This window comes from Pyxicephalus adspersus, chromosome 3, assembly GCF_032062135.1.
Source record: "Pyxicephalus adspersus chromosome 3, UCB_Pads_2.0, whole genome shotgun sequence".
NCBI lineage: Eukaryota > Metazoa > Chordata > Amphibia > Anura > Pyxicephalidae > Pyxicephalus > Pyxicephalus adspersus.
The window spans coordinates 82,075,531-82,101,582 of record NC_092860.1 but is presented as its reverse complement, the minus strand read 5'-3'; the positions used below and the strand labels follow the sequence as shown (position 1 = coordinate 82,101,582).

The 26,052-nt window shown below is 37.6% G+C and overlaps 1 protein-coding gene across 4 annotated transcripts in view; it reads left to right on the top strand.

Annotated features, from left to right (window-relative positions):
• WDFY3 (WD repeat and FYVE domain containing 3) overlaps positions 1–26,052 on the top strand; it is a 136,728-nt gene that overhangs the window by 9,628 nt on the left and 101,048 nt on the right. For all 4 annotated transcript variants that reach the window (XM_072405446.1, XM_072405444.1, XM_072405445.1 and 1 more), the window contains exon 2: positions 14,410–14,520. The gene's annotated coding sequence lies outside the window, so the exon portion shown is untranslated. The remainder of the gene's footprint in view (positions 1–14,409; positions 14,521–26,052) is intronic.

Below are 26,052 nucleotides of genomic sequence, written 5' to 3'. Positions count from 1 at the left end.
TTAACAATACTATATCCTCCTGTCCAATGGAGACTACAAGTGGTTATTTCAACACACATTGTGCAGGCATGCCCTACTGTTGTCACCATTGGGAAGCTGATTTGCCATGTAGCCATTGCTGTAGTACGGGCATGTATACAGTAAGTTGATACAAACAGATCATCTAAGCTAGAATAAAACCAGGAAAGGCAAAAGGTATCCTGGCAAAAATGTCAGTTGTTTAATACTTTATTTATAATAAATGCCATTTAGTGATATTATCACTGAAAAATGTTGTAGTTATTGACTCCAGTCTGTCATCGCTTTGCTAAGAGACTGGTTGGCTGGATTCCACTTGCCGGATCAGTGTTACGCACCAATGAACATACCAGAGGATCCTTTGATGGGCCTCTGGCACATGGAGAAAAAGTTTTTTTTATTTCCTTCTTATACGTTGTCCTAATAAAAATTATTAAATATAAGGCATTTAGGATGCAAATATTAAATTTAGAACTATATATGGTTTCTCATTCATTGGAATTACTGACTGGTGATAAAACACTAGAAAGGAAGTTGTGTGTATATGCCTCCTGTTTAAGGGCCAGTGTTAATTGGGCTTTTGTTCACTTCAAGAGTGTTTTGCATCTCCATACTGTTCCAAAGGAATGCAAAACTTTACTGAAGCAATTAAAATGCACCTGTCAGTGATTTCTCATGGGTCTCCAACTGATTCATCAAAACAAGTCTAAAGGCTGTTGACATGGGCTCCTACAGAAAAGCCTTTTAGTCAAAGTGGAATTGAACTCGGGTGGTGAGCTTCTGCCAGGATCAGCTAATACTTGTTGATTAGAGCACAGATGCCATCTTCACCACCCACTCCATGGCACACTTCCGGGTCCTCCGCAATCTTTTCAGCCATTGAACAACCACCGATTATTTAACTTCTGCACAAGAGTTACATTGACCCCGGCAGGGGCAGCTCTACCTCCTGCTGACTTTTGTTTTTCTTTATTTTAGGTCAGCTTTACCAGCTACACTGATCATGCGGTGCTGGGCCCACAGCTACCTTCTGAGAGGCTGCACCATTGACAATTGTAACGTTCATGAAAATAGTAGTCAGCTTATGATTTGGGCAGTTAGTGGGGTTTCAGGGGCTGGTCATTAAAATGTAACCCTTTTATTTGTACCTGAATTATAACTCTAGTGTTCTGTGCACACATTGGTGTCTAGTCCTTTTTAGAACCACACTTTTCCCTTTTAGTCTCCAATTACTAAAGAATATACAGGTCTCCTATGGCACTACTTGCTACAAACACATTAGACTTGATGTATGGATGTGTCTTATAGTAGTCAGTAAACTTTTAGAATATGTATGATTGTTTAAAAAGTGATGGAGTGGGATGGACTTCAAATACTGATTTATCCTTATCCTTTTATTGGCATTTTGAATTTGGTGTCTCTGCAGCATATAACTGTGAACATGGTTGTACACAAATACATGACTGATACACAAATATATTATACGCATGTTGTCTGATGGTCGATAATTTACTTAGCTGAATGATTTGTAGACATAAACATTTCAGGCTTCAAATCTTACTTTAAAAAGATTTGCCAAAGTCCATTGCATTGAAATAGTCTCCCAGCTGGAAGGCTCCTGCTTACTTTGTCTCCCTAATAAATCCCCTGTCCTTGTTGGTTTACTATTCTGTTGTCTTAGTTTATATTTAACACAGTTGTCTGCTAGATGTGGAGCCAAGAAGGGGTTCAGTAGTAGTACTACAGGGTTGTGCCTTCTGTGTTAACAATGAGCTCAGACAGTGTGATTTGTGATTGTGCTACTAGCAGTGGCAGAGGTGCACATGTAACAAGGTATTTGACAACCCATTTGGAAGAAAAACTTGATACAGAGAGAGGGAGGTATTAAGCAAGGTATATGTCTGCCCAGAGTTCAGTGGTAACACAGGAAAGTGAGATGTGTGGATTTCAGCAAATGGAAGAGGTATGGTTGTATGTCCACCATAATATACAACATACTTTCTGGTAATGAAAACCATGTATGACATTGGAAATGAGCAGGGTAACTGTGCTCTCCTATAGCTGACCGCTTTAGGATGCTGATCTGTAAGGAACGCTGAGAGCTCCACCCCTTTTGCCCCTGCCCCAGCATGCCCCCTGCCTTTGATTGGTTACTGTTCACAGAGACTGGCAGATACTATAGAGTCTAGACTCCTCCACCTCCTGAATTACACATTGCAGGCTCAAGGTAATTAATAAAAAATACCACAAGACCTAGAAGTTTGGGGGTAGGATGCTGATTAGAATTCAGCTTTCAGTTAAATAAATTGGTGCTCTAAACAGTTCTTTGACTACAGCCACACTTCACAAAATAATTTATATAAACCAAAATCTATTCAAAAGGTTTTATAATGCATGAGATACTTGTACCATCAATTGGGAATGTTACAATTTTATTAATCTGCTCTTGTTCAGGTTTATAGCAAGAACAATATATGTAATGTATTTACTTTGTCTCTTTGCATGGACTGACCTCATAAGTGTAGATATACTAATGTTGGGAAATATGAAGCCCAGGTGTAAAGCTGCTAAACATGACCTAGTAGAAGTGCTTACATTATAGATTGTATGAAAGATTAAATTCCTGCATGCATTACAATAGACAAAACTGTTATGGTATCAGAAAAGGATGTAGAGCAGAGGTGCTAAGCCTGAAAACGTGGCAAACGGAATGTATTGGAAGAACCTGCATTTTCATATAATAAAAAAGTGCCTCTCGGTATTGGTTCGTATACAATAAAGAGCAATGCCAGGCAACTAGATCAACCCAACACTTAAGGAGTTTCTGGGGCAGAAATATTGCTCCACAATCTGCTGCAGCAAGAACTCAGAGAGCAATACACAGGGTCACTGAGTTTGTATTTCCCTGATATTTATACTTTGGTATTACCTCTCTGCTTCATCATCAGCAATAATATTCAGACTTTTAAAAAGTAATTTCAGACTCCAACCATATATATTATATTGCAGTACATTGCAAGTTGTTATCGGCCTTTAGATAGTTTTGGTGGTATTTGGTGGACTTGTTTGTGAGCGCACTGTAAAGTGTATACACATGTATAACATTGGTGGTTTTAAAATGTAGAAATCCTTTAATATACATTATTAGATCAACCTATGTAAAATAAGTTTTCATGTGACATGTAGTAGGCATTAGAAAATGTTAACTGCAATTTGGATAGCTATGGTATTGTATTTGGAGGAACAAAGGTTTGGCCATTCTCTTGTTCTACTGCAGCCCTGACCTAGAGGGCTTTGTCATTCTTGTGCTTTCAAATGTGTGCAGCCATTTGATGGACAGTAAAATTGATTAATTTTTGTGTGCCTCAAGGGTTCTTGAAGGAGACTGCCTATAACCTTTGATGCTACTGGAGAGAGTCGCAGCTGCTGTGGTTAATCTTATATATGATTTGTGGTTCTTGAGTGTTATAATAGTTTATTCTGTACTGTGCATAAACTAGAATATCTAAAAATGTGGACAGAAAGAAGATGACCATTGTTCAATCTGGGCAGGTGAACAATTTAAGGAAGGATTTGTAATGGTGTGAAATAGATTTGGCTTTTTATGTTAACATAAACTCCATGCTTGTAGTGATATGTTTCTGAAATCTCCTATCTCTTGTGGATCCTTCAGCCAATTGAGACTTTTATGTATAAACAGACAAAATCCAAAGCACTCAGGGGATTTATTTGATAATATAGCAGTAAACATCACAAAGTTTTAGGCCAAGTACAGCCTTACTCATGTGTTTAGGGATAATCCCATACGACTTTTAGTTCTTTAGTAGCAAATTAAACCCCGTCATTGGTGTTGCTTTGGATCCTTTAGGTTCTCTCCCTAGGTCTCGTTTATGGTCACCAGCTAAAAGAAAAATGCAAATCCTGTGTTGTCTCTTGACTCCCCTTCCTCCTCTCCAGCCCAGAACTGCTGCAGTGGGGGTCAGGATGGAGAAATCCTTTACACTAATCTCTAATATGCAAAATTGATCTGGAAATTTTCTATTTATTTTCCTGGGTTCATTGCTATCAAATTGTATATTTAGAAGCCAAATAAGTAGCATATCAAGGACTCTCTACATTGCCTGGAAGAGAAGTAGAGGGCATAATGAATGAAGAAACTGGCCACTCCCTATGTACTAGGTGGCTTGTGAGTCCCCATGGTAAATTAAAGTAACACACGCAGGTTGGCCAGCAATGTGGGAGGGAGGAGCTATTCTGGCAGATCACAACACACATTGTGAATATCGGCATGCACATTACAAAGAAGATATTCACTGGCAGGCCATTTTAAATAAATACTGTGCTGTCCGCTTTTTGAAAGGTCTGGGGTTTCTTGATCATGTCCATTGCATTCTAACTTTCTGTAGGTTTCTATTTGCAAGGCATCATAGCGATCGTCCAATGTGAATGTATGCAGGCGGGTGGTGGCTGCAAGGTGCAAGTGTTGGAGCTTCACCTGACAGAATGGTCCAGTATTTAGCTAAAGGAGTGGTTTACTAATCACTTCTGCATTTCATATATCTAGTAGATGTTCTTTTTCCTAAAGTATTGATTATTGTAAGCTGCTCAGACCTTAAAGCAGTAAACCAACCCAAACCCACAACATTTCCATTACTGTGCTTCAAAGTTAATTATGAGTATCTTCCTGATGTGTTTGGTTTGCAACAAATAGGTCTATTGTGTGACCAACAACTTTTTTTTTATCAGTCACCAAATCATTGTTCCATAAGGCCCAGTTTGTGACAATATATAAATGGCAAACTATGTTGTGTTGCTTTAGTATTCTTTTTTAACGGTGAAGGCTTTTTCCGGTCACACCTCTCACCAGCATTTTCTAATTGTAGGTGCCTGCACTTTGACACTAATTGTTGCAAGGAATACCTGCAGATCCTGCAGTCTAATTTTGGGTACTTATGTATGAGGGACTATTTTAACATCAAAAAGTCAGCTCTAGGCTTGACTTAAACTTTCTGTGCTGGCCAGTCCAGGACAATTTAGCAGCTATTTGAAATGTACACTACTTGTAAATTATCCCCATACAGTAGATTAACTAAATTCAAATAATTTGGAAATATTTTTATTATTTTCAATTTTGTGTGCATAAAGGCTTCCACTACTTTGAGGGTCTGAAAGAGCGGTTTTTATCTTGGCATGATGACAACACACATCTGTAGCAATGAGAATAATAGGCCCTAGATATCTGATATATAAGACCAATTCGACCTGCATATGTTAGTAGGTTCTTGATATTGGCATCTAATCTGGAACACCTAAATCTAATTTCATAGATCTAAAGTGGTGGTAAATGTAGTTTTAAAATATATGCTTGTAATAGTGTTGCCGTATAGACCTTGCTTCTCTGTCTAGTAAGTCACTACCCAAAGCAAACATTTAGGACAGAAATGTAGCCTTCACCCCATGCATGTCTTTTCCAAGCTAATAGTAAAAAAAAAATATGGATGTCAGCCCTGGAGCTAGCATCTTTAAAAACTAATCTACCATATATCAGTGGTCCCCAACCTTTTTGAGCAGACCACTGAATCTACGAACTTCGAACTGTGCATGCGGGGGAAGAAACTTCCCCCGAATTACGTCATGATGCCAGAACCCACCCACTCTCCCATGTCCAGAGAACAACCCGCCAACCCATGTCCAGAGCACAACCCGCCAACGCCTGAGCCTGCGATCCATACGGGGGGCATGGTCCGCCGCTCTGGCTGGAGCTTTCTCCTGACCCCACTTGGGGGTGCACTGGCCAGAGCCGCAGACCACCGCTGGTCTCTGCTCTCGCGACCCACCTGTCGGATGGCCACCCTTGCCATATACCATAACCGCTCCTCCAGACTAATGTCCTGTTTCTGTACTAATTTACACCTTTATTATGCAGAGTGATAGACATCTTTGTACATCTAACGTACAGCGCTGCGTAATATGTTGGAGCCTTATAAATCCTGTTTAATAATATAATAATAATAATACTGGTACGCTTTCTGAGGTGGTGTTTACATGAATAAGGCAGGTCCTGTCTGACATCTGTTGTCCAGACCAACAAATACTGCTGACTCGGGCTGGTTCATTTCAAGACTTCCTTTTACAGTTTCCTGATGTTCCTGAGCTGGTCATATGACTCTTATGTCTCAATGTTCTTGTTTTGCATGAAATTCATCCAGAAGGTCAGGATTAAAAAGGTGACTTTCTTATAAACATACCTAATTTCAAAGTTTGTATTTTTAAGCTATCGGTTTGAGAGTTTGCTTGACCATTGATTTTAATAATAAATGGTTATATAATTATAATTTCAAACACTATATAACTATAGTCCCCATTAATGAGAAGCAATATATCTCCAAAAATATGATGTCTGCTGTTAATATCTTACATGATTTCATTTAGTGGTTAAAGTGAATGTTGCACCCAAAATCAAGAAGCTGCTCACCTACAGTCAACACTTTATACAGTCATACACATTATAAAGTGTAAAAGTGTCTTGTGGGTTCCTGGGAAAGCTGAAAATCCCAGATTTTACTAAACTGCACTTCAGCAAAGTGCAGGATCACATTCTTGCATAATTTGGGATCCTCAGCAGGAATCCACAGTGAGGATAAGTAATTTGACCTTTGTGTAGGGAAAGTGGCAGGAGGCCAGAGGTGAGAATAAGTATTTACCAGTATTCTTTTTTTGCTTAAAAATGTGAATGTAGAAAAGCAGATCCTGATCTTTGATGTAAGGTCAACCTTAAGTTAAAGCTGAAGTTTGAAGAGAACCTCCTACCACCCAATTTTAGATTTTTGCAGAAGGACCTTTTTCTGCTGTGTGATGCATACATGCCAGCCTCGTGAATTGTGTGTCCTGCTCTTCTAATCTGCAAATCTCCATGCCCTGGCATCTGGCTGCCATCTTCCTCCTTTTCACTGGGATAGGCCTATCATAGGAGGTAAAAACATCACCTTTGCTGAGGATAGGGGTAGGAATTAGGAAAAGAGGTTTGATACAATTGTATAAAACAAAAAAAAGGTTTTATACAAGCAAACAATAAAACAAAAAAGTAGCATAATGTTTTTAGAAGGCCTGCTAATATGTTGTTCCCTCCTATCCACCTGCTAATTCTAATGTTTAAATCTTTCTGTTTTAATTGGGTAACCCTTCTTCAGTACTGCTCTCAAGAGCCATGTGCAAGCAGTGGGCCAACTAAAGGAGTTAGGCAAATATCAAAATGTCTTGATTGGTGGATGTACGTTTACAGGTGTGTGTATTATAAGGCAGGCTACGTTTGCATGTAGAAGTAATATTATACTGTTTTTATATACAGCCAACTTATTAAACAACGCTGTACAATAAACAGTGACCTAGATAAGAACCTATGGTTGAAAGAACTAAAGTCCAGAAATTAAGTAAGGCTAGGGAGGAAAGGGTGGGATAATGATAGATGTCCTCCATCCAGGATGTGCTGGCTTGTGCAAACTTCTAATGCACACTTATCATACTTTTCAGTGTATCCAGAATGGGCAGTTTTATTAAATGAGAAAAGCATGTGTAAAATTAAAGGCAAGGCCGGAGTCCAGCTATATCTCTTCCCAAAGCTTATGATAATGAGTATTTAGCCTAAGAAATGTATTACAAACTTCACGGAGACCATGTTGACTTTCAGTACAGCAATATTTAACTGATTAGGTATATCTTTACCAACAGAACTAGTTAAAATTTTATATCCGTTCACAGTCCTGTGCTGACGAGGCTTTTTTATACGCCAAGTTATTTTATTATCTCTCTAAGCTCAAATGGGAGAAAGTTGCATCTGTCATGGTTGATTGGGAAGAAAACATGATGGTTTCACCTTTTTTGTTCCAGAAGTACAACATGTTGTAGCTTCAATTAATGTGGATGAACAAACTTATACGTTAAAATAGGGGTACTAATAGTAATTGGTAAGCAGGCAATCTTCCACCATCCTCAGGCATATATAGCCTCAGTTAACCATGCATGTTAAGCTTTAAAAGGTTCATGGTGAACCTCTGTATTGAATTGGGCTCATTTTAGACTTGCAGTGGTCTGCCATGGGCTCAAAAACAGTCACAATCTCTCCTTAGTGGTTTATATGGGCTATACATAGAAATTATTAATATGTCACATACAGTAACTGTATAACTGGAAATAAACTTTGCGTTTTTGTTGAATATTGTCTTTTTAACTCCATTCATTTGACTTTACTTGGACCTGACAGGAACATTTTGTAAGAACTCTAAGGCTACGTACACATGTGCAATGGTTCTTGTCCGATAATCAGCTTAGGGCCGATATCGGACGAGAACCTGGCATGTGTACAGCACTCATTGTTCATCGACCGAACGACTGCCCTGATGGATCCACAGTTGAGGGACGAAGAACGATCTTAATGGAAGTGAAGGAGAGAGAGCGCAGCTGGGTGGTGCTCCCTCATTCTCCCCCTCCCCTCTCTATAGTGCAGAACGGTGCTGTATGTACAGGGCTCGTTCATGCACCGTGCAGTCTTTCACGATCCTTTCCAACGACAATTATTGCACGTGTGTACATAGCCTAATTTTTCAGTCCTCTCTCCCCAGCGAAACAATCTTTTTAGAACAATGTTTTGGTATGTCACAAAATCATAGAAGGAAAGGCGGGATGATCTGTATGGGATGGATGTTTATGCTTGCAAGGTTAGAATGATAGGTTTTCAGTGTTCTGTACTGAAACATTACTGCATAAGGATTGGGATCGACATTGTGGCGTTCTTGGACTAGCATTTTGGTATAAGAAGTAGATGTAAAAGCTAAACTACATTATCAAAGATCTTACCTGAGTTCAGGGCTGAAAACTAGCAATTCTTTCTTGGCTGCTGGCAGATGTTAACTATTTTATTATACATTTACATTATTACATCAATTATGAAAAGGGAGTGACTAAGACTGTAATTAATGCTGTCAACATGAACAAAGAGCAAAGCACAAAACATGAACCAATTACACTATTGTTATAATTTACAGATTATTACAAAATTGACAAATAATAGAGAAAACCTTTTCTAAAAGGACTGCAGACTCATAAAATTTCCATATCTAACAAATAACCCCAGAATACAGGCTTCCCCAGGACAAATAGGGAACACATAGGACAAAATCTCTCCTATCTAAAATGTCCCGAGGTCTTACACCTATCTTTCAGTGTACACAATTTAATTCCAACCTGAAGGCAGTTGTGTCTCCAAGAGCCAAGAAAATACTTATTACTTTATTGTATAAGGGGTCTGATTTATAGCCCTCAGGGATACCCTACAGCCATATGTTATTCCAGAAAAATCTGTTTTTTGTATTTTCTATCAATGGGTGGAGAGATTTTAGTTGTTGAGTGACAATCCTCTCCTTCTAGTTGAGAGACTGTATTCTAGTCCTGAGGCAAGCATCTCAAACCCTTTAGTCTTCTCAGGGATGCCTTGGGTTACACCACGTTTTTCTTTCTGTTTGATGATTAGTCTACATTCAATTAATGCCGATATGCCTGTTTCTGTTGTTAGAGACTGTTTTAAAGTCTGTAGTTCAGTTACCTCTGATATGTGATTCTGCCCTGAAACCCAGGGAGTCTTTGATATAGATGAAATTGTATTAAATATTTATATCCATTATGGACTGGTCAAAATAAGCCAATGCCTTAAAGAGATGGTGTGGCTTTCAGCTACACCCTGTGGTTCTGTGCAGCCTTGTTCAGCTTCATGTGGCTTGATTCTGCAAAATGTGTGGAGGAGCGATCCCACAGAACTGCCCTGTCAAGTCTTGTCCCAACAAGCATGGTGAACAGGTGGAAAGGCTGTTGCCATATTGTCCCAATCTACATCTGACAGTAACAAGTCTTTGACGAAAATATACCTTGGATTTTCTCTTGCCCCTTTTTGCTGCCCCATTTATACAGTCTTTCATTTGGTGATTGAGTGTATGAGAGCTCAGTGTTGAGGACACTTCATTATGAACCAGTCCAAGAAGGCCAAGGCATGAGAGAAAAAATGGCCTGGCAGTGGTAGTAGACACAGTAGAAGTTCAGATGGAATGTGTGAATGCACTACCATGTCCAGGCTACAACCACCCCAACAATATTTTACCAACATCTTCCATGTAATTCTGACATTGGTATTATGTGTTATTGGTATATCAATGCAAAGAAAAAAAAAAGTACATCATTGCAATTTAAGCACATTTCCCCAAGTTAAAGTATAGAAAAAAAACTTTAGATGTGTCAGAAACCTAGTAAACCTTTTCGACATAATAACGTGTATTTTTGGCTCTGAAGACCCTCGTTCCTTGCCTACTTCATTTTTCATGCATTCCAAAGAGAGAGCTCTTCTCAACATTTTGTTTTTATATTTACAATCTTTCCTTTTCCACATGAAGTTTATCTAAATTCCTAAATCAACAGGTATTACCTTCACTTAACTGATTAAACAAAACACTTTTGATGGAGCTTATTTAGCAGACAGAAAGGGAAGCTCATCATTAGAGTTTACATAGTTTAAGTTTTTTAGTGTCTGTTATCAACACTTAGGTTTGGCAGGAGATAGGACAGCCTGACACTCCAAAACTTCTGCAGAGGATACAAGTAACAATAAACTGCCAGACCTTAATATTAGAATAATTTAAAAATGAAAGTTCATATAAAAATGATTAAAATAAAAACAACGATCAAGACAAATTGGGCAATTTGTGCAAAACTTTAAAAAGAAATTTGGATAATTTTTACTATGTTGTATGCTACCATTACTGTACTTGCAGAAATGTGCTTGACTTTAAAATGAAAAATAAAGCTGAACTGGCAAGCTGCAATATATTACTTTTTAAGTTAGTTTTTGGATACTGACTATCCACTCCAGGTTTATTTTTTTTGTTCTATGCATGGGTGGGTGGTTTTGTTGCGTGTTAATTAACCTCTACACCTTCCTAAAATATTCAAATTGTATTCTTCTAAAAAATCAAGTCACATATGGGTGTCCTGAAGCAAATGGTATTACCCGTGGGATCCAGTCATCTCTTTATAAAGTAACATAGTATTATTAATTTTGCATGCTCAAAACCAATTAACATATAAATAGGCAAGCATTGTCAAAAAACATCCTTGGCTTTGATGGGCTGTTGAAATCCTGATGACATGCGAGCATTTCCATCTGCAGCCCAGCACCTTATTCTATGTTCTCTTTGCCTCCAATGTGAGACTAGCGCAAGAGAATAGTTTTGTGAGTATATGTTGGCTGGCTGCCCTGCTCAGCATGGTAGTCACTCGCATCCTTGAATAACCCCTCCTATGCAGGAAAAGCCATGCTGGAGATTTCCTGATATTAAGTAATGCTTCATTTTTGATTATACCAAGAGCATTTTGCTAGTCACCAGATTATATACCTTTTGTCAGGTAAGGGTTTTTTTTTTTCTTTAGACCTTTTGTGGTTGCACTTTGTGTGTATATATATATATATATATATATTATTTGTGTTTGAATTTTTTGCATATTAATACACCAAGCCACACATATGTGGTCACTGTTAAAATGGTAATATATTATTCTGTTACCTATTGCGCCCTTTCTCATTTTTGATTCTTACTGTGGCTACTTCTACTTGTCCCTCATATAGATTATATTTGTCTTTCATATAGATATATAATTAGTATATTTTCCTTATTGGATTTAATTGGAATAACAAATTCTGTGTGCTAATACAATTCTGATTAGAACTACTTTTAGTTTTGTGGCAAGCTTTATATTGCTGGGTTTTGTTTTCCATCCTTTGTTTTCTAGTTTTGTGTTGCATTTCACTTTATGAGGTGCTCAATAATTCAACTGGCCCCAGCAGGACATTCTAGGGATTTCACAACTGTAATAATGTGCTGTGTTACATTGTATGAATAGCCATCAGTGTAAATTGCCATATTATAACTGGATGTTCTCTTCAAAGGTTTTTCTAAGCCTTCATCTATTGTATGCATTATTTAAGCTGAAAAAAAAAACTTTTAAGTATACTTTTAACACAGTTTGATACATGGTTGATTTTCTATTTTTAGATACTTTTTCCAGAATATTTTTTCCCCTGTTCTTGGTACACAAAAAAAAGTTTCAGTGTAGCAAGCTGATTACTATCTATGCTGATAGTGAGCTGTGTGAATAAGTTCTTGTACCCCTCTTGTACCCTTCTACCTTAGCAGATTAATTGAGCTGCATGCACATGCTAGATTTTCACCTGAGATAATTACGATCTTTCGTATATACTTTATCAATCTGTCCTGGAAGATCAATGAATGACCTAATGCAGATGCTGTAAAGCGCTGGCCTAGCTGAGCTTAATCCAGAATTTAGACTGAATCATGAAGTACTGTACTACTACTTTTTAAATATTGGTTTGGTTGTGCTGCTTCTTTATGGAAATAAAGCCTGCCAATTAAACCCAGGTACTATTATGTAACCAGATTTTTCACGTCTTTTGAAACTATAAGAATTTTTTAAAAGTGTCAAATCCACACACTCCTCATTTGAAACCTTACCTTTCTATGACTTCCAAGATGTAGATCAATGCCTTGTTGTGACCTCTATTTATGTCTGTCTATGTAAATGAAAAAAAAGAGCATTCCTTTCTCAGTATTTGAGTTAGCTGGTAAACTTGGTATACTGGTTCCATCAGTTCTGGGGTACAAATGATGAATGTCTCAAAAAAAAAAAAAAATAGCATCCCTCAACACCATCAAGAAAAATGTAATTAATGAATGATTGCCTCTTATTGTATTGTAAAATACTGGCCTATGGTTAGGGTCCCATGGGCAGTTTTTTTCTGGAATCTGGATGCCTCTTATGCTAGATGCATTTAAGCTATAAAAAAATGAAATCAAGCAGTTTGACAGCTCCTGGCGCGCTTGCAAATGAAACATGTACTTTTTCATGCTCTGTTTGGCACCTTCTTGCTTGTAGACATGTAAGAATACCTTTTATATTCCTTGATTGATGATCTTTGAAAAAGTCAGCAGCAAGGTGTAGGAGTGACTACAGAGCAGTTTGAATGTGTGTACAAATTCTTAATTGCTGTAACAATATCAACAACATTTATTTAGTAAGGTTTATTGTCAATGTTATACAAAGGTAACTGTATGAATCTCATTGACGTGGACTACAGTGTATAAACGGTCCAGTAACTGTGGTGGTAATCTTGTTCCTGTACTGGATGGCTTCATGAAGCTAATAAGTTGGTGAGTGGGAAAATATTGTATTAGAGGAGGTTATTATTAATTATAGCATAAAATAGCTATGTTTTGGGACTATGCATAGATGTTAACTAACCAGTATGGTGTTTTTTTACATTTTATTGTATATATTTTTTTATTTTACTTTTAGTTTGTATACAGTAGGAAGGTGTGAAGAACATTGTTACATCAGTAACTATGGCTGGGTACACACGTGCAAAAATTGTCATTGGAACGGATCTTTCTGAATGATGCATGAACGAGTGCTGTACATACAGCAAGGGAAGGGGGGAGAACGACAGAATGGCACCCCACTGCGCGCTCTCCCCTTTACTTACTTTACGATCGTTTTTGTCCATGGATCTGCCAGGACGGACGACAAGCGCTGTACACATGCCAGATTCTCAGTTTATCGGATGAGAATCATCTGATGTGTGTATGTATCCTTGGGCAACTTTTTATGTTTGATGGGCTTTTATTTATTTAGGTTTTCATTTCTATTTTTGCTTCACACAAAATCCAGATAAGACACCTTAGAAGGTGGTCAAATGCAGGTCAGCGCAAGATTTGTGGAGCGTTATTGTGGAACTAAACTTGTGCTACTCGTCTATCCCAGTTCCATCGCAGGGCACCTCTATCTTCTTTTCTTCTTCATTACAATCTTTGAGCAAAATTTGACAGCTGGGCAGCAATCAGGCAGGTAAGAACAGGTAAGAGCAACCACCCGGCTGTTTTTGAGAGGTTACTGAAGAGTTGGGTCACAATACAGGGTCTGCCACCCACCTATAGCTTCTGCCCACCCAGCTTAAAAAAAATGTCTGCGTTGAGCACTGTATCTGCCTGATCATCAAAGATTTGGAGCACGGTTTCACTTGTATTAGCTTTTGGTTATGCAGGGCTGATTTTATGTTTCCCCGTTGTATTTTATTATATACTTTTTTTTTAATATATATTGTTGTGTAATGTCACCACATATTTTTTCCTCCTATAAGTTCTGTATTGGTGTTATGTGTATTCTTACTTTTTGTATACGGTAGATTTCTGCCAAAATCTTAATAGTGATTTTTTTTTTTTTTTTTTTTAATTCTAATTGGTTACTATAAATGCATCACAATTATTTTTGTTTCTTTAGGAGGCATAAAGAAAAGTGACCATAGTGCTGTCAAAGTAGAAAACGATGCTGCAGTATTGGCCTCCATGCTCTGGATAAAAACCTGAACAGCTCTGATCCATATTACAAAAGGTTTGTATGTCCTTGTTTATACTCCTTCCATCCTGCTATCCTTGTACTTACGGTAACTTGTAGAAAGCTCTGATATTTGATACTGGGAATATATGAACTGCCTATTTAATAATGCATGTGATTTGTTATGAGTGCAGAATATTATTCTTTGGAAAATGTATGTTTATTACTTCCCGCAAATGTGTCGGTGCATCTTCATACATATTTTGGTGATTGTGCTTTTAGAATATATTGGCTTATACCAAAAAATCAAAAACAACCATAGATTTTAGTAAGGAATTCATAAATTTTAATAGTCTCAAGTTACTAGGACAATTGTAATTGCTTTGCATAAAATGTGGTTTTACAATGTAACCATTCTGTATGCATGCAAGCAATATACTTTTATTTACAAAAAAATTGTTTTCTCAAAACGTGAAAGCCATATATTAACATTTCTCCTAGTTCTTGGGTCACAAAAGTTCTTCGGTGGGTTGACATACCTTATCATTCCATTTATTCAAGAATCAATGTGTAATATTATTGTTGAGAGAATATAGCTGGCTATGGTTTAAAAACAACATGTCTGTGCTGAAATTGTTTCTATTTTTAACATTTAAATATCAGCGTTTCCTGCAAAGTTGGCACTTGCCATGTATGTTGAGCACTATTGCCAGACAATTTATTGTATCCCTTCCTGCCTGTGTGGTTGAATAATAGAGCATGTGAATTGTATGAGAATTATATAGAAGAAATAATGTTGATTTACGATTTTTTGCCTGTTTTGCCTTCTTTTACTTTTTTGCTGCCACTGCTATGATTACAAGCTGTCAACCTTCTGGTATCAGTGTGAAAATCGAAAAAAGCTCTGGGCATTTGGACTGATGTACAGTACATGTGCTTGATCTAAGTATTTCTTGCCATGGTGCAGAGATAAAACATGGCAGCTTCCAAAGTGGAGGATGTAGTTTCTACAAGCCAGTTCTGGCTATAGAAATCATTTTATGTTCCAATGTCAGTACCACTTTTTTATAAAAGTTTGCTGCGAATGTCTTCTTCAAAAAATTGTAATAAGGACATTTTAAATATCCCTAGTGTATTACATATATACAGTTTTTTGTAAATAGAATATTGATACACTTTTTATATTTATTTGTAGCTTTAAATTTGTTTGGGCTTTTTTTGTGACATAAGCTGGTGTACTAGTGTATACCATCAATGAATTGCATATTTGTAATATGGATCCAGTTTCTGTCTAATGATTTATCTGGTTATTTTGTGTTTTTGCCTTATTGTGCATTTTGTTTTCTCCATTTAAAACATCTTAATGGCTGTAATGATTTTAGATGCATGTGCATCTATTGGCCTGCATGGATATACTTCACTAGGATTAGTTTTGACCTTTCTTTTGCCTTCTCACTAATGACACGGTCAATAAACACAAGGACATAAGAAAAAAAAAAGTGTTTTTGCATTTGAAACAGTGCACTGATTTTCTATATTTACAAGATGCAATAATCATAAATCTTTTTCTGAAATGCCTTTGTCCTTGACTTCACCTTGCAACACATCGTACTGGAAGTTTCCTTCAAGCAATACTGTTAAGTGAAAGAAATTATTATGTCAATGTGGGTTTGAAGGCTCTGTCGAATGGAACACAACTAAACTACTCCTTGCCAAATCGCCCACCCACCCACAGATATGGAGGGAAGCATCATCTAGTGCTTGTGCCTCCCTGTCAAATTGTGTATGAGATGATATTGTGGTCAAGAGTGTTATGTTTTTGTGCGTTCTAGAGAAAGAATTGGATATTTCAGTGCTTATTCCCTTGTGCATTTATCTTTGCAGTTATAATCTGATTGATCTCTCTAGGGAGGGCGGTGTGAAGAAACCATGCTAGCTACTATACACTGTCTCTAGGATAGGATTGTGTGTGCTGGAGCTTGATGAAAACATCCCTATAGTAATCTCCGAGTATACTGCAGTGACATATGCAGTAGTAAGAAGATACATATGAAGTCCTTTTGCATTTGCTGTTGGAATAGAATCTACAGCTTAGCTAAGGCGTGGTTGATGCTTTGGCTTTAATACTCAATGAGTTGGTGATCTAGGATAGGTATAGAGATGAGGGATTCGGATGCTTCCTATGACATTTATATAAGAGGCTATCCAAGGCTCCTCAAGGTCATTTATCAGGGGAGTGTCTACACAAAGGTTCATCCATAGACATGCAGACTTTTCCTAATTGGCTTGTTTTTGTCTCGGCCTGACATTGTTCAGCCAGTGTTTATTTAGCCTATACATTATTTATTTGTACGCTATTTGCCCTATAGTATATAACCTCCTTCATACTGTGACTACCAAGACACAACATGTTAGTGGCACAAAAAGTTAATTATACCTTTATGATTAAAAAATGCATCTTTATCACCACAATAAACATTAGTTACAATGAAATAGTTTAGAACTATGGTTAAAGAGCTTAAGCTAAATTAACGTGACTAAGTTAACCAAAAGGTGCAGTGTCTCTCCCTTTTTTTTCACATCCTAACATTGAGCTCCTATTTGCCCCCTATTGCAATGTTTATTGTACCATTGTTAGTATTTTATTGCATTCATCAAAAAATACTCTCTTAATATCAATAAAATTTAGAGTGTTCCTGTGGCCTCTGCACACTCCAACTCTGATTTAATTACTGCCAATGTAATTGGTGTCTGAAACTCATCTCAGAAATTTTACATCTGTATGAAGGCATTGACTGTTTTTTCAGGAGTGAAATTCTACTGTGCTTATGTCTGGTTCTTACTGAAGCAGTTTGGGTAATGGGGCTTGCTGGGTGTCTTTAGCAGTCACATTACTTGACAGCAGGCTGGACTTGCTGGGAGCATCTTGGTGCGTTGTGTTATTGCATGTGCGCCACCATACGTACCATTTAGTGTGCTGGGGTGCCTTTCAAAAGTATAGTCATCGCACACAAGAAAGCAAGTAATATGCAATGCACCTCAGTGGCATGATTAAATTCAAAGTTTTGGTTAATGAAAAGACTGCAATATTTTTGCACTACGTCAGATTAAAAGAATTTTCCAGTTGTTTTTAAAGTAGCGCCCAGGAATGTGGAGGTGCAGTATATCAACGAGATAAGGGGTAAGAGGTTTGGTTTGACAAACCTCTTTCCTTTAGTTTTTATACAGAAGGCTGGTATTTATTGTACCACATAAGAATAATACAACCAAGCTTCTTAAATGCCCATTTAGCCACAATATGAATTTTAAGCTGCTTGTGAACACAATAGAGAGTTTTGTGCTGCCTCTGCCCTGTGTGATAGGCAGATGGTTTAAAGCACAGTCACCACTTTGTACTTGTCTTAGGAGCTGATGTAAAGGCAGCATTATTCATAAACTGCTGTTTTCAATACGTTCGGCACAGATCCTTGCACTTGTCTCTATTCATACACAAATCCTGGTAAAAAAAAAGTCAGTCTGTGTTGGTGTAAATGTTGGAAACATAGTGGAAAACATTTTGCTGCTCAAGAGGCATTCATAGTCACTGATAGACATAATGTTAATAGGTAGTTCTCAGCTGGTGCACCGCACTCTCTAAAACTACTGAATGTAAATATACTCATTACTGATTACACACATATGGGGCTCTCTGTCATTACTTTTTTTCTGTTTAATTTGTAGTCTGTACTGTATGAGCCACTTTTAATACGTGACAGAACACGACCATTTCCCTAAAAACCTATGCTGATTTCTGCTGCACTGAATTTTTTTTTCTTTATTTGGTTATCCAAGTCCTACGCCCTGTATAGTAGGCAGCTAAAGTTGTTTATTTGTATTCCATAATGACAATTTTGCATTTCCATTTTTCAGGAAGCTAACTCCTACTTATAACAATAACTAGTTTTCATCCCAGTATCTATTAGTTTGGCAACTAACTTAATCATTACAGTTCCCAATGTCCCTAAATGAGTAAGGCACATATTTTTATATATAATTTTGAGTATGAGAGCGTAGTGGCAAGACTTTGCAGTCTTGATGAATTTTGCAGCCAGGATGTATTTAGATTAAGGTCCTATTCACACATATTCACTGTTTCCATATGCATCACTGCCTTTTTCTAATTAAAAGCAAAAAAATCACACTAGCAACACTAATAACAAGCTTTACGTTAACATTTAAACATCAGAGATATCAGTTATGTAAATCAGAAATTGCCTTCTTAGGGTTCATACTGCAGAAAATGCTTCAATGCAGTGGTAACATAATTCTATACAAACTTCTAGGTAAAAATCCCTGTGCAGCCTATGTGCAAATGGTCAGCTTTCATTTCATCTTCTACCCTTTATGAAATCTTCAGTCTAAGGCTGTGTAACTGCTGGAAATTATACTATGTAGCATCTATTGCACAATAACTACAGCCTCTTTTTTCCACTTTGGCTTCATTACATATACCATTGAAAGCCTTTCAGTACACCTGTTGAAAACTGGTTTGTTAAAGAAAAAAAGACCCGTTGATAATTTAAGAAATCTAAAGCAGTGCTGTCTTTTTGCACTGTTCCTAGAATCTTGCAGAGTCTAATTAGTCCTCCTAGTTCTAAAGTTTCAAACGCACATCAGAAAATTATCACCCCAGATGAAAGGACGTGGACGTCTTGGGGATAAATCTGAAGTGTACAGTGGTGCCCCGATGTTGTTCATCAATTTGCTGTGGTTGTTATAAAGATAGAAGAGTAGCAGTTTTAGCAAAATACTACTAGGTACCACTGGTTGAGAACCTTCGACAACAGTACAAATTGCCATCCTTCACCTGGTAATAGTGGATCAAGCTCTACATAATGACACATGTTTGTGTAAGTGCTGCTGTAATACGCAGGTGTGTCCTATGGTTACAGAATTATATCTCATGTAAATTGTACCTAACTAAAGTTCTGTTTTTCAGTATGATATTTGCATATCAGAGTAATGTAAAACAGAATGAGGCATTTTAAAGCTTATTTAGTGGTCTTTAAATCCACCAGTTCACTTCTACTTGGAACAAATACATACAAGCTTATAGTCCAAAACTCTGCTTTATCGTTGTTCAGAGGCCAGTTGGGTATTGTCTTCATTCATTCCACAGTTGTTATTCATTATGATGAATCCTTCAGCCTGTTTGGGATTAAAGGGGATCTTTACCCAGATCTAAGTGGTATGTCCAGATGCAAATAAAAGTACTTATGGACAAGTGCCAATGATGCACTAGTTTGCAGAGCTCTGCAGACCATTCTACTAACTACAGATGAGACTGTGTACATATATGGATCTGTCAACTGACTACCAGCTGCACATGTGTGGGTTTATGCTTCATTGTTTGCTGTTGCTGGTATTTATTATCCACTAAGATATAAATCCACTTTGTGTTCACCAGATCTAAATGAAAACCAAGTTATTTCCTTGTAACAATATTGGTGATATCATTATTGTTCTGTACATAATTTATATTAAAAAAAATGTGCATGTGCTATTTTCTAAGTCACAAAGCATCTATACACACAGTTATGCACTGTGCTACAATGCAGATGTGTTCTGAAGGCACATTGGGGTGCCATTCTATATGTGCACTGTGCTAATTGTTCTGCTTCTTCCACACTCCAGCCCTGCTCTACAGGGGCTGCAAGATCCCCAACATCAATTAAATAACAATGATCTCTGACCTTTCCTTTTTCGTGGTACAGCGTTACTGATTACATAGTTTATATAATTAACACATACAACAACAAAAAAATCCTAATACTCATTTTGTTCATCCTCCCACAATTAAAGGCTCAACACGAGGTGAGACATCAGTTATTCTGTTAGTTTTAGAGCTGCGAATTATTCCTATGCTTTTAATAAAATGGAATGTTAATTCTTGCACACATACACCTAGTAGTTTATTGCAGTTTATAGGAATTGCCAATTCTCACTTCAAAAACAGAGAATTTTTTTTTATTTTTTTTTGGGGGGGGGGGGGGGGGGGGTGTTATTTGTTGGCTTAACAATGCCAGCTTATTTATGATTGTAAGGCTTTTCTGTAAAATGACCAAGTATTTTAACTATGCTTTGGGGAATTCATTTGAAGATTAATTCATCTCGGTTATTGCTGTGGCAAGATCTTCCCACCAGACTTTTGCACTCCGCAATGACATCATTACCTTCTCAAAGTTGAGCAGGGTAGTAGCCCTCTTATATAAGTGAAAAAGACCACAGTGAGAATGCAACTCCCTAATCGTGGTTATAGTAAGGAACCTAGACAGGAATTACAGAGATGACATTCTGTCCTTAAGAGTCCAGCAAGGGTTTAACCCATCTCCACCTAAAATGTGGACTTTGAGTCTGGGTAAAATGGACCTGTCTGTAAGGCCACCTGAAGTGTAGTGATGTTGGTGGCCAGAAGGAATCTCACAGAGAGGATAAGATGCTGCAACAGGATTCTTTATATAATTACCTGCTTGGTATAGTCCAATAGTTGCCAAGTTTAGTTAAATACCTTTGATATTACAAAAACAGACTATGGAACTATACTAGGGAAAGTTTTATCTCAGGATAAGGTTACTTTTCTGTGTTCTGGAAGCCTACTTGCTGGAGCTCCCCTTTCTATCTGTAGATCCCACAACAAACTTGAGGCTTGGACGCTAAAAGGCCTTAAGGCCACTTTCGCTAACCAGTGGAGTCTTTGTCCCTACATTTTTCTTCCCAGAAATAGGCTCAGAATTCCACAGAGCTCTGTCTTAAGTACCCAGCAGGTAACAACCCTTTACCAAGATGACTCAGTATAGCAGCTACAGACCATTCCTTTTTCTCCTCATTTCTGGGTCATAAATACTGCACTTTCAACAACAAAATATCTTCTGTATTCTGGGTTAGCCAAAGGCTCACATACTATGTGTGCTTTGTTCCATGGAACCTCTCCCTGAGATGAAATTGCAACCCCCCCTCCTATTGGCCTTAATTTTTTTTTTTTAGGTTCTCCAAGGCTGAAAAGAATACCCTTGCATCAGTGAAGCTGGGTGACCCTGCAAACCTGAAATGGATTTCCTAAACATCATGTTATTTGTTAGCAAATGTTTTCAATCCTGGACCAGATCCATTGCAGGTTTGCTGGGTCACCCAGCTACACTGATGAAAGTGTCGCTCCTCCAGGCTTGGAGAACTTTAATAAATCAGGCCCATTGTGTGCTACTTCTCCACCTCTTAGATTGTAAGCTCTTCTGGGCAGGGTCCTCTCCTCCTGTGTCACTGTCTGTATCTGTCTGTTATTTGCAACCTCCATGTAATCTACAGCGCTGCTTAATATGTTGGTGCTATATAAATACTGTTAAATAATAAAAATAATAATGGCACCTTGCATCTATTAGAAACGGTGCATTGAGAGACTGTGACCTCACCATGTCACTGTCTGATTTACAAGGAGCCATCCATCTAAAGAGGAAACCTTTTGCATCATGTGATTGAGCTATAAATGTGAACAACATGAAATATTTAAAAACACATAAAATACAGCTTAAAGACCATAAATGGAGATGGGAGCACTTGGATAAAATGTATCAATTTTAAAGCAAGATTTCCTACTAACCCATTACATTTCCCCTAACAGGTACATTTTTATAAAGTTTTACAGGTTTGTGTTACTAATCTGAGCATTATAATTTTAGTACTGTGTCAATCAGTTGAGAATGAATAAATGACTTCCTGTGCTGTTTGGGAGAGGTTTAAGGCATTGGCAGATCTGTTCATCTGTCCTGCAGCAGTTCTGGAGCAGAATGATGCCCAGTGTGGGCTCTGATCTGACCTAAGTATGTGTTTGGGTGGAAGGAATGGAGCCGCCTCACACATTTTCTGTGTTGTGCTTCACAGAGGAAGTAACGGTCAGCTGCTGCTAATACCCAACATATCGAGAGAAGATTGAATTTCATCCAGCAAGCATATTTTGTGAATGCAGCAGGCACATGAATACTGCCATACAGAAATTTTGCTTCCTTCGTGACCTCAACAAGTGTCTAGGAATAAATGAGCTTATGGCAAGCTCTAGGCAGAATGTAGCTGTGTCTGCGTTTAAATCGGTGGGTTATTTGTATGTTGCACAAATCCAATAAGTCTCAGGAAGTTATTAAGCAGGATAAGGAATATATCAAGAGATTATAGAATTATGAGGAAGAATTAAAGAAAAAGTATACAGTAAATGCCCTATTCACTGCTTCCTTCTGCTTTTAGGTATTACAGCCTATACTAAAGCTATACGGCCAGATGTGCTCTGTACCGTTTGGCATTCTGGTAACAATGCATGGACATAAAGTTTGTGCATCAAAGTTCATTCACACTTAGTTAATGTGCTGTCGTACTTTCCAAGTGGAATCCAAGCATATTTGAGAAAGTAGAACCTGACCAGGTTTGCCACCAAAAAGGCCACCCAGGTAAAACTTTGTTAGAAACCTAAACAGTTTTTAGTTTTACCTTCAACTTTACATTCACAAATGGGGCACCAGTGAAAGGACTCCTATAAATGCAGTAATCATTTACCTACTGTCTGTATCAGTCAATATAACAGGACCAGAATGTGAGAAAAAGTTTCTGTAATAAAATGTGACAGTTTATGGTTTCCACCATATCTGCCAGGCAAATATTCATGAATGTGGACAGTTGCTTCTAATATGGCATTCCCCCTTCTTGGCACATTGTAACAGAAATTCTACAGCCATAAAACAATTAAAGTTCATTATACAGTATGCAATTGTTCCCTGTTCAGTGCTGTACCACTTTCTATACTTTTGTTTTTTATGCCCCTTTTTTCCCTTTTGCAAAAGAAAAAAAATACACTTTGGCATAAGCAACAGTGGTTCAAATACAAAAGGTAAGTCAATTCATACTTGGAAATTGTTGCTATTGTGCTCGTTACCTCTGCAGTAATCCAGCACAAAGATTTTTTTTCTGTGCAGGAACTTCCTGTATTAGGACCAGACACTGCTTCTCTTTACTTGTGTAAGGTTACTGGTATTGTGTCTGCCCACCACCTGTAGTTCTCTTTACAATTTCTTTACATGAAAATATGGATTTTAGGTGGAATAACTCCAGTGCTCAACCCAGGATTTTTTTTTAACCAGGTGGGAAGAAATTTTAGGTGGGTGGCAGTCCTTGTATTGTGACCCAACTTATCAGTAACTACCCAAAAACAGCCGGGTGGTTAATGAAAAGCGCCGGGTGGTGCGCCCAGCTAAATAGAGCTGGGGAGGACACTGAACTCTTACAACATCTGGTCTTTCAGGTCTGCAAGAATAGATGTATAGGTAGCCAAATCTGCCCAAGAACCAAACGGGTGGTTCAAGTGTTTTGTACCCAAAATAGATACTGCTGTTTTTGACTGGACCACTGGTAGCCTGTAATGGGCTGACTTGGTTCCCTCCATAGTTTTTGTTCATCTCAAAGCATAGGCATTAATTGACTTGTAGGCCTAAGATAAGAACTAGAAGAAACAAATAGACTTTTTGCCGCATATCAGGTAAAGCGCTCAGGATGCTTTCCATATTGTATATAAAGCTTGTAATCCTTTTACATATCGCCTACCCATATCCCTCCTACCCCAATGCTAATGCACATAAAAACATTTTTCTTGCTTTAGAATCATTGATGCCATCACTTGGTCTCTGTGCTTCAATGTGATACAGGCAACTCATTGCTGGTGGAAGGGGACAGCAGGTACATGTTACCTGTACAGGTAGACACCTTTCTATACTCGAACTGGCTGTACTGTATGACAGTCACTTTACTTGTAGAAGCATATTTAGTATAAAAAATGTACTCATTATAAATTCTGTTTATTTCTGTAAATTTACAAATCTCTCTAGCTATAAATACAAATAAATAAGTTTATAAATTGAAGAGCTGAAGATTAGTACGATAAAAACAGTTTGGTCTTTTCCCCCCTGTGTAGGAGATTGAGTGTAGTAAAGCAATTAGTATAGGCTTTCATCAGATTAAGTATAATTATACTAGACCTTAATAAAATAACAGCCCTGCACACAGCAGACACAGGGCATGGAGCTTCTCTAGACTACTTGAGACTAAAAATAAAGTGTAGACCAGTTGCTGACGCCTACTCCTGTCTTCGAATGTCATGTTTAAAGATTGTAATTAGTTCTTCTCTATTATTCAGTCTCTCGTTGCATGTGCTTGTGTCTGTGTTTGTTCCTTAGCATCTTCTAGCTCTCATTCTTTATTTGTACCAAACCAAACTTAAGTTTTTATAGTCTAATAAACCCTGTATGTCAGACATCATTTGTGACAAATGGTCTAAAGAAGTCTGTGCAGTACATTTTATCTAATTTGTTCATTCTGTAAAGTAGGATTTTTGATATTGTGTTGGTGAACCATCACTTAGCAAATACTTCAATTTAAATCTTTGCTTTGTAAAGAACATTTTGGTACAACAATTATGTTGCACCTTTGTTTTGTCCATCCAAGGAACAGCAAACAGTTTATTTTTTTGATCACCCCTCTGTTTCTACTTTTTTTGTTTCACTATTCTGTCCGACAGCTGGAGGTGTAAGTGTCAGTTTAAACTTGAATGGAACAGGAGTGCAATTTGGCAAGATGAGATTTGAGGCATGGTAATTATGTTATAGTGGTACCCTGAAACATTTATGTTTTTGTCTAGTGGTTCTCCTAAAAAATATCTGTGAATTCCTGGTATATGAGGTTACCTAGGCACTCTTGTACCTATAGCACTATAACTGTGTTTTTGCAGTTTTTAATATATGGCAGTGCTAGTTTGCAGTGAGATTTAGTGATGTCATTACCATGGAATAAGAAAATAAACCCTGCTTCTACCAAGATGACTGCCTACACTCAGGGACAGTACAGAGCAAGTCATGGGGGTAGAGATCAGCTGCATAGATAACAAGGCTTGTTACTAGTCCTGCTTTTGTTGTTTTTTGTTTTATCACTGCTACTTTGGTTCATCTCTTCCTTTTATTCTGGCCAGAATGTTTACAGAGTTTAGGAATCTCTCCTCTGACTGGGGCTTGGCTATTGTCCACTTAGGCATTCTCTGCACCATTGTGGAAGGAACAGGAGAAATGTACTATCTATACCTGGCGGTAAAGAGTATTTCACTGCAATTAAAGATGTAGCATTTGAGTATCCGTGTCATATGGAACAAGCCATAATTGCTTGTGAACCATAAATGTTAGGTAGCTAAAGGGAAACTGTGTTCAGTTGGTGCTTGGGAAAAAAAGTAACAAGATTTGGTACTTTCAGAATGTCATTCGGGATAATTTGTTCTAGTTTAATGGCAATGACTCTTTAAGGTGAAACTGTGTATTACAGGTATTTACCCCACATGTATGGGTAATTTTCCTGTGAGTTTCCCAAATTAGGCTTGTATTTATTTAAATGAGCGAAGACTGAACAATTCTACATTTCTTAGCCTATGGGTGGTTGTTCAACATATTTTGAATAGTTTAGTTTGCCTGAGCATTTTGTTTTCTTGGTATGCACAGAGATATCAGTAGTGAAACCGTAAGAGTTTTTTTTTCT